Source organism: Pecten maximus, chromosome 13 (assembly GCF_902652985.1).
Source record: "Pecten maximus chromosome 13, xPecMax1.1, whole genome shotgun sequence".
Taxonomy (NCBI): Eukaryota; Metazoa; Mollusca; class Bivalvia; order Pectinida; family Pectinidae; genus Pecten; species Pecten maximus.
Window position 1 is genome coordinate 9476641 of NC_047027.1, and position 9810 is coordinate 9486450.

At 35.0% G+C, this 9810-nt stretch overlaps 1 long non-coding RNA gene across 1 annotated transcript; it reads right to left on the reverse strand.

Annotated features, from left to right (window-relative positions):
* Positions 1-2363: 2363 nt before the first annotated feature.
* Positions 2364-4655, reverse strand: LOC117341500. The gene is made up of 3 exons (XR_004535650.1): positions 4588-4655; positions 4293-4370; positions 2364-2430 (listed from the first exon to the last, which is right to left on the reverse strand). It is a non-coding gene; the product is annotated as an uncharacterized LOC117341500 (long non-coding RNA).
* Positions 4656-9810: the final 5155 nt, after the last annotated feature.

A 9810-nucleotide genomic window follows, 5' to 3' on the forward strand; every position in this document is an offset into this window, starting at 1 on the left:
GAAAATCAAATGATTAAAATTGGTAAATCAAATAGTTATAACGGACTCTTGAGATCGGGCCCTGTAATAATCACACCATCGGCTAAGTGAATTATCTAAATCGTTAGAAACATATGTTAACTTTAATTTGGTATACAATTCAATATATATCATGTTGTAGCACTGACGCTTGACTTAAGGAAATAAAGAGAAATGGTTAGATTTCAGTTCGACATACACCGACATCTAGAGCTTGAAATTATAAGACATGTCAGCCATTCAGCTTCATCACGATAAAACTTCGGTAGGAAGCAAACTAACCTGTATTCTAGTTCATGTATGCAGATCATGCTGTTGCTCGCCCATGCAAATGCGATTGTGTCAAGCTAAGTTCTAATTTGAATAATTCATTTGTAATCTCCACGATGATTTTTGTATTACTTTTTTGGGTCTCTCCAATAAGAATTGGCATTTTAGTCATTAGACGCCAACTAACCGACATCTAAACATTTCCCCATGTTTTATGTTGCCAAGCGACAGCTCTATGGCATTATATACAAAATTAAAGAAGAAAAATGAAATATATGTCTTATTGAGACCTTTCCAATTTTGAGCGGTTTGAGACAATGACATTTCTCGAAATTTGGTCGATTGACTAAGCCGATAAAGTGCCTAACCTTGAATGGGTGTATTGAATGACGAGGCGAGTATATGTGCTTCAGGTAAGGCGTAAAAAATATCACAAGAAGCGATAAACTTGGGAACCTCTCTTGCGAACGTTTTCTAGTACATAGTAGTTAAATTGTTACACTGTATACATGATCAATAATTTTAAAAAGTGTTGTTTTGTTTCTGTTGTGTTTCTCTGTAAAAATAGGTCTTTTCTCTCATCCTATGCAGGGATATCCACATTTTACGGGTATGAGATTTTCTGATCTGAGCATAGGTTGAGACAAGCTTCACGTTCTCATTTCATGTTCTCAACAATTGTATTTCGTCACGTAAACAATACAATGAGATGACGGCGACAATAAAATAACGTAACATCGCTATTGAGTCACGTCATGTCACTATTTCCCTGTATTGATGGAACGTCCAAATTAGATACATAAAAGGGTAGACAGGATAAGAGAAAGATAATCATTCACTCTCGAAGGATTACAGGTGAATCTCAACCCTCGGGGTAAGATACTTAAGTTACAAAACACTTCGGAAAGCCTTTGTGTTTGGTAACTTTAGAATATTTTCCCTTGGGTTGAGATTCCCCTGCCACACCAAATAGGGTTAAACATTTCTAGTACTTTCTACATATGTCTACAAATTGGGAAATCTAAAAATTGCAATTAAAAACGAAAATATCAAATAATTACGTCCGACATTGTCTTATTTTTATAATGCTTGGTAAACATACATACAAAACATGTATTCGTGTACTGTTATCAAGTAAAACATCTTACCTGGTAAGGACCTGGTACAGGATATCTATCACTTTTTATATCTTTCCATGTCACTGCTTCCTCTAAACCACAACTGGCCTGTAAACATTGAGTAAGCATACATAAATGTACAGCAAAATATCAATCAAATTATATCTTAATTTCAAGCTTACAGCTTGCATTACCTTGTTAGATTTTATTCCCTTTTAATGTTATAATCCCACCTGGTCAGTAAATGTATTCATTTAAATGTTATGCTTATAAAAGCATCCCTATTCAGTAAATGCTTATCATTAATTAAGTACCCAATCATGTCTTCAACGATTGTTGAATGACTGGTTGGAGCGTTGTCAGTATAACCTGACCAGGTGATTGATGACTGCGGTAGTATATTTCATTGAGGTAGCGCTATACTGTCGTATCAGTTACGCATGAAGGAAACACAGCATGAATATAATGCAGCCATCCAAAATACGCCAACACTCACTACATGCATGTATCTCCCACATATGGGTTGGGTCAGCACAAAATGACCAAACTGGCGATATGACGTTAAACAATAGCAAAATTAGCCTAATATTATCGAGTCTGAAGCACACAGAAACAGAAATTGAATCTGTTGCGAAACATGTTTGTCCATAACCGCTTAGAACAACCTGTATCAATTAGGCAACACTTAATTAAGTAATTAAATAAGTCACTGCATCAAACCCACGTTATTGAGCAGGTGTCCCCATACCTTTTCACGTCCGAATCGCATCCCGGCCGGCATGGTATAAGGCATTTGTGTTACCACCGTGCCACCCAACCACCCAATGAAGTGAAGAAATAGCGATTTATCAATACATAACACAAACCATAACGATATAACAAATGACAGTAGACATAATGTACAATTCAGATGGGTTTACCGCAATGTTGGTTTAGCGACATCGACGTTATTCCTCACCTTGTGATCATATTGACGTCTGGTTTCCTGGTTGTCGTCCACCTTTGCCTTATCAGCAGGATAGCTCTGCGATTAACATAACATTAAAAATCAGTATTTAACAGTTAATAATATACCTAAGGTTATCAAGGTTTGGAACGGCGGTAGCTATATCAGGTTTTAGTAAAACATAGTAAATGAGGGGCCATATGTTGACGTAGAATGTCTTCTTAAGGACGCTTGAATGTCGACAAATATCCGTTATGATTTAATGTGACCGGGTGGGGTGTCCTGCTAAGTGTCTTCGGCAGTATGCTTCAGTGAGGTAGCACTATAAATCGGCAAAAGTTCCGGTCTATCACAAGGTGACTTAACACGAACATACCGCAGCCTCCCAAAACACACATACGAACTCAACACACGCACACACGGGAGGCCGTCCTTAAATAACCTTGGCTGTTAATAGGACGTAAAACTAAATTAACCAAACCAGACCGTTATGATTCAATGATTTGTGTTGGGTATGTCTCTAGGAACGTTGTAAGTAACATGGGTGACCACCACCATTAAATACCACAGCATTACAACGCCGTTAAATAGAGCATGTTTATTGTCGAATGTTGTGAGCCAGGATGGCGTTCAATGCCTGTGCCAATTTCTGTAAATTTGAGGGAGGATTAAGCGACGCCGTACTCGTCATCCAAGGACACCCCAGACGTTTTTAGATGATTCAAATTGGGTGATTGTGAAGGTCAATCTAAAGCGTGGACATTGGTCTGCTGAATGAATGCCCTGGTCACGTGACTGGTGTGGGATGATGTCTTATTATCATGCTACAAAATGAACCCCGCTCATTGACGCTGTAAAACGGAACGGCGACGGCAGCTGACCTATTTTGATTTAAACAGTACCAACATAGTGGTACATTGGTGCGTTGTACGGTGTGAACGGATTAAGACAAAATGCGTACTTGTAGAAAATTAATTTCATATGACAACAAGTGAAAATGAGATATGAAATATTAATTATCCATATAGATTCTTGTCGACGATGAAGTAGTTTCCTTTTATTACTTTCAACCGACATATAACGCATTACCACTTTCTGAAGCATGAAGATACACCATTTACATTTAAACATTTTTTTTATTGGATTGCATTGGTCTACAGCTAACAAAGTAAGTTTATCTTTCTGCTAAATATTGAAAGTTTATATTCAAACACACCAAATAAGGATAATAGAGGGGAATTATTTCAACTGCCAAAATTTTAACGACTGAATAAATTTAAATCAGCTTTGGCTTAAAGATTAGATGGTAAACAAAGATTTGTTTGGTTTGGTTTATTTTGTTTAACGTCCTATTAACATCTAAGGTGATTTAAGGACGGCCGCCCGTGCGTGCGGTATGTGCTTATATAAATACAATTATTAGTAAACACATATAAAAGTATCACGATATATATATTTGCGAATTGAAATGGGCGTAAATTAAATTAATGCTAAAACATCGTTTAATACGGAGATAAAAAGTACAATTTGTGTTAGAAAGAAACCTAAGAAACGTCAGTAACGATTTTAGGACTGGCAATACTAAATTATTTAGATGTACTACGAGCCAATTCCATGTAACAAATTCCAAAATCCTATTATCATTCATATGTAAGGCATCAATTCGTGAATATTTCAATACTTTAAGAATGTTAGTTTATGAAGTTATTCTGTTGCTGGTGTGTTAGTTGGTAAAAGTACAAGCATTAAAGTCTTGGAATGCGATTAAACATATGTCGGTGAACCCTATATTGCTAAAATACCATACCTATATATTTATGGCAAATATAAATCAACCAGTATGTACCCTTCCCCCACATACATATTGTAATGTACGCTATTCAGATAAAAAAAAATCAGTGCAAGGAAGACATACATTGCTATAAAATAATAAATCTTACCTGGTAAGGACTTGACAAAGAGTATTTATCGATTTCTACATCTTTCCATGTTTCTGCATCCTCTAATCCCGAACTGGCCTGTCGACACAATTCGGATAAACTTCATAATGGCATTATAATATTGTTTTATTATGATTCATAGTCTAACAAAGCTCAAAACACAATTATATTTACCAAACAATTTTTATCAAGATTATAAACATGCCCATCAAGTTCAACGTTAGTCTCTTTTTTTTTCGAAATCAGTGAAAAACTAGAAATGAAACAGCATCAACAGCTTTAACATAAGTCTTACCGTGTGATCATATTGACGTTTTGGATTCAGACTGGCATCCATATTTGGCTTTGTAACAGGATTTTTCTGCGATGGAAACAAATGTCCTAAAGAGGTTATGTATATTGTCGATTTATAAGCAAATACTTTTCATCTTGGGTAATTAACAGTGTAGCAATTCAAATAATACAACAACGGATATACGATATCAAGAGCCAATATTGTTTTCCGAATTACTAATCATGAGGTCAACACATCCAAATGACCGGTGAGTACAATTTAAGTCGACTATCAATATTTCATTTAAATTGGTAAATTCATTTTTTAATGATTTCCCTGTCAGTTCTGTTTATTTTCTTGACCGGATTTTTATGTTAGTTGTAAGACGTCCTTATCGTCTTATTTAGCGTTATAAACCGGTATTAATTGATCATTTGTCTATGAATTAATTACTTTTTTAGATAATTTTGACGATGTTTATCTTTTCGTTATTCTCGTACAAATACCTTCACGCTCTTATCTGTTTTAAAAGTATTAATTTTGGGTTGTTGGATGTGCTCTAGGACGATTTATGGAGCAAGTCTTAATGCTCATGCTTCAATATTGGAACTCTTCAGTGTTTTAAGTATCGAAATCGGTATATAGAAACGAACAAACGTTTATAGACGGATCAATAGACAATTGATCGTCATTAGTTTAATTTATTATTTACAGATGATTTTTCAAGAAATTAGGTATAGCTAGAAGTTTTCGTTTGTATATGCAAATCTGTAGATTCAACACTGTGGTAAAACCACCGTCCTCGTCTTTGCCATGACAGTCGATGCAAGCTGCGATCATTAATGCACTGAAAACTTTTGCGCAACATGCCTTTTTTTTTTTAAAAAACTACAATCACACCTCATATTGATTAAGGCTGTTTTACCATACATGTTCAATTGACATACAAGAAAACTAACAAAAATACTAAAAACACAGAATGAAGCCTTCGCGTCAGGCAGTGAAGATGCAACGCGGGATCTGTTATCAACGTGACGTCATCGGAATGAACAAGTTACAACATTGTATATTTTACATAAATACGCTAATGGGCAACAAAATGGAACGCAACATTAACCGACATGCGTATTACGTCCCATTTTGTTTTATTAAAAAAAAATATTGACCTACATTCAGGGTCAAATAAACCAATGGGTCTTTTGTTGAACTATTTATTATGCCTTTACCACGCTGAATGCGCCAAGACAATACCGTCGCTTCGCCCAACATACGTTAACAGTGTAAACAAGAAGGAATCCGGAACAATAATGTATTGATTTTTAATTTATATATAACTAATATATATCAACGTAATACTATAACCATCTTAATATTACATTTAACCTTTGGAGAGTACCCTCTTTATTCACAAATGGCTCTACGAAATTGTATATGATATTTATAATACTTAATTATTCTATAACCCTTCTACTTCAGTTTTATGGAAATGACGTAAATATGTTTAAAATTCCAATGAAATCCATCATATCACAAGCCTGCATCTTTAGTAGCCTCCATAACTTGATATGAGCTTGACATTCTATAAAATGTATCAGCAAAATTTGCTGGAAATTCCCTTAGCAAAACGTCATATGAGATAGCATAAATCTAAACATGACTATTGCATGTCATATCCATACCTTCATGTCTGACGGAAATGTCTTTTGGACGATGCGAAACTTGATGTTTTGGAAAGCCACGTCATCTCTTTTAAGCATTTGCCCCGCCTCCAACATAAATAAATCGTTATTAATAAATTAATCAAATCCGAAATATAGTACCAATCAGCATGGAAGGACAATGTTATATTATATCTGTAAACTTTATTGGTCAATCAATTATTTTATAATGTAAATCAACGTGTAGTGCAGGTATCAGTGTATAGGTTAGAAACATTTCGAATTGTTTATTTGTTTGGAATGGTCGGTGTTGGCCTAAATTTTAAGCGTACTACAAATATGTAGGTGTTGTGAATTAGTATCCATCAAGTATATTGAGCGTTTTGTTATATAAATATCCTTCCGTCAGATCCCAAAGCATTATTGTACAGGCTTTAAATATCTTCTAACAATAATCTCTCGGTGCCAAATTATTGGAATAATTGAACATATGCACGTTGTTAAAATACGATCGGTGTCTGGTGTCCTTGCTGTAGAGAAACGTGTTGGGTCCTCGTCGATTACTTCAGTGACAATTTTACATTACGAATTTTTATTTACTGAAGCGGAAGGATCAATCTTTGTGCATGCGACAAGCTTTTTGCAATAACCGACCATTAATTGGACTGTATTTACTTGCATTCAACGCAATATTTTTTAACAAAACATTACTTTTCCCATATCTCTTGTTTATAATTGTCAACTTAAGCACAATTTTTGATTACCAGAAAGCTATTGGCCTATTCGTCAAGATAAACTTTATTTGAGCGCGATATCTGTCTTCAGTATTTGTGTGATAAGTATCCGAATATGTCAACATCTAGTTTTTACCTTTTCTTATTTTTTGTCTACTTTCCTCTACATTTATGGGCCCTATTGACCAATAAGAGGAGAATGATATAAGGTCATACTAATTATGTTTGATCCATTTCATACTGCTGTCTAGAGTGATAATTCGGTTAGGAAAACACCATCCTGACGAGACAAAATTCTACACTATTTATCAATCACATCCAATGTATTAACTTGTACAAAACTTGCAGAGCATAAAGGAATTAAAAAAAATAAAATTAATGGGAGATATTTTCAGGAATTCATATGCCCCAAACCACCTATCAAGTTAGATAGTAATCAGAGTATCTTGGTCAAAGTAAATGACATACTCACCTCGTAGTCATACCAACATGTCTGTTTTGGGGTAAACAATACCAGCGATCTGCCGTGTACCATCATGGTAGTCGTGTGTTCTGTTACATAATAAAAATGTATTTTTTTTGTAATTGATATCTATTATCAACAACATACCAATTTTGAATTATCACAATCATTTCCTCTTTAATCTTAAAATGGTTCATATACTTTTATTCTGTTACCGCTCCTGCACGGTGAACTTTCTTTGAAATAGTTACGAACTTCAACCTGTCAATATATATATGACTAACATTCATACCAATTTAGCTGACGCAGCCTCTCATTGGGTTAAAAGTTAATGTCAGTTTCAAAGTTCAAAGACAAATTTGTTAGTTCAGTTAGTAATTTGTGATCCTCAGACCAAGCGAAAGAAATTAATATATTTAACCAACTACCTGATAGCAAAATATGTGTTATCTCCCTTGGTGTTTTACTGCTAGTGATGGGTATGTAATGCAATACTCTTTGTCGAAGTTGTATCACAATCATGGTAAAATTGTAAAAGAATCGTTAGTCAACTTCTAACACATCTCCTCATCTCAAAAAAGTCCTAGGAAGGCGCGAACCTCCTTTAATATGACCTATGCGACCTATTGACTAATTTACCCATCAAATTGTGAGGAGGAGGAGGCTGCCTCGGTACCACGTAGCTGTTCTGCTCCCTTGTTATGACGTACAGCTTGCTGTTCATATCTAGGCAGTGGTCACTAAGTGGTTGACAACTCCTAAACTAGTTCAGTCCCGTAGAGGGATGACCCCTTTAACAACCCCAATTCAATACACACATTTATATTTTATAACATGAACTACAAAAACAAGTGTTTTTTTGTTTTTCCTTTTAACGTCTGGAGGGCAACTCACAAGTCAATCTGTTTAAATCTGTTTAATTTTCTGTCTTTCTGCCGCTTTTTAGCTTTTTTGAGGGTTGAAGATTGCCACCTTTAATCACTCATAACTATATAACATTCTAAGGACGTGTATTAATGCGCCCGCTGTTTTTCTTGGGCATCTTTTGGCAATACCAAACAATTAGCCATACGATTTAGTAAAATGTGCCGGATGTCCGTATATCTTCTATTTGAGTTTCGTTTAGTTTGTATTGCTTAAGCTACATCACTGAGGACCAGAACACCCAACTTGGTTATGTCATACTGGCAACGGGCTCAGCAATTGAAAACTCACAAAACAATTCGGTTGAATTAGAGGAGAAACTACAATTTTTGGGTAAGGTACGTGTCGGCAGGCTGGTAGAACCCAAATTAGTGCAACTATTCCTGATACAAAATCTGAATTAGCTTTAATTACATAATGGTATGGCAGTATGAATTGAAATGGAACAACAAATCGATCCTTGAATGGGTTATTTGTTATACATTGAATCAATCAAACATGATTTTATTGAGAATGTTTTTTTTTACACCGAATACTGGGGTAAATGTATAGATGAATGTGATTAACCTAATTTTAGTCTTCTCTTAGGATCATGATTGACAGAAGGCACCAAACGTAGGGGCTATCTGAAGAGCCCTCACTAGACAAGCGTTTAAAAAGATTACATCCATTGATATTATAACATTCATAACGTCCCTTCAACTCTAAAATGAGTCAATTAATGGTGATCGAAACATAAGCATGAAATAAAACAACATCTACATAATTTAAAGTGATAAATGTGGACAAGTGGTAAATCTTATCTTGCGGTAGATATCGACAGTTGTCATAGCCCACACTTGTATATGTTAACAGAAGTTTGTTATACTGTAATCTATGTAAAAAGCTGTCGGTCTGTTTTAAACTATGTACGCGAGTGTAACCCTGATAAGTTCTTTCTGTTAATACCCCTTTGAACGTACCACTAAGAATGTAATAAAACACCTTACAATTATCATAATTACCTAATATATAATTCAAAACACCCCTTTAAAACTCGACAATTCAATGTCTTCGAGCTTTTCACAGCATAATTGCATAAATATCGGTGTGGATATCGAATCCAACGAATACCATGTACGATCGATTACTTCACCGGTCTAGACTTACTAACTATATACATGTAGGTGCGAGAAGCATAATGAGCAGTGTTCCAATTTTCGTCTTTCTTATCTCAAGTGTTGTTGTGAAAATTGTCTTTTAATAGTTACGTTTAAAGTATACAGGAAAAGTCAATAAAAGTTCGTCAGACATCACTTAAAGCCGTATCATCATCTGCCTCCACCCCACTAGGTACACACTCTTATACGGAAGAGTATTTCATCATAGGTTATTGATTAACATGTCTTCAGGGTTTAAATAATGATGGACTTGAATCATTATCATAAATAGGATGTAACGTCATTACCAATGATGTATTGTTATT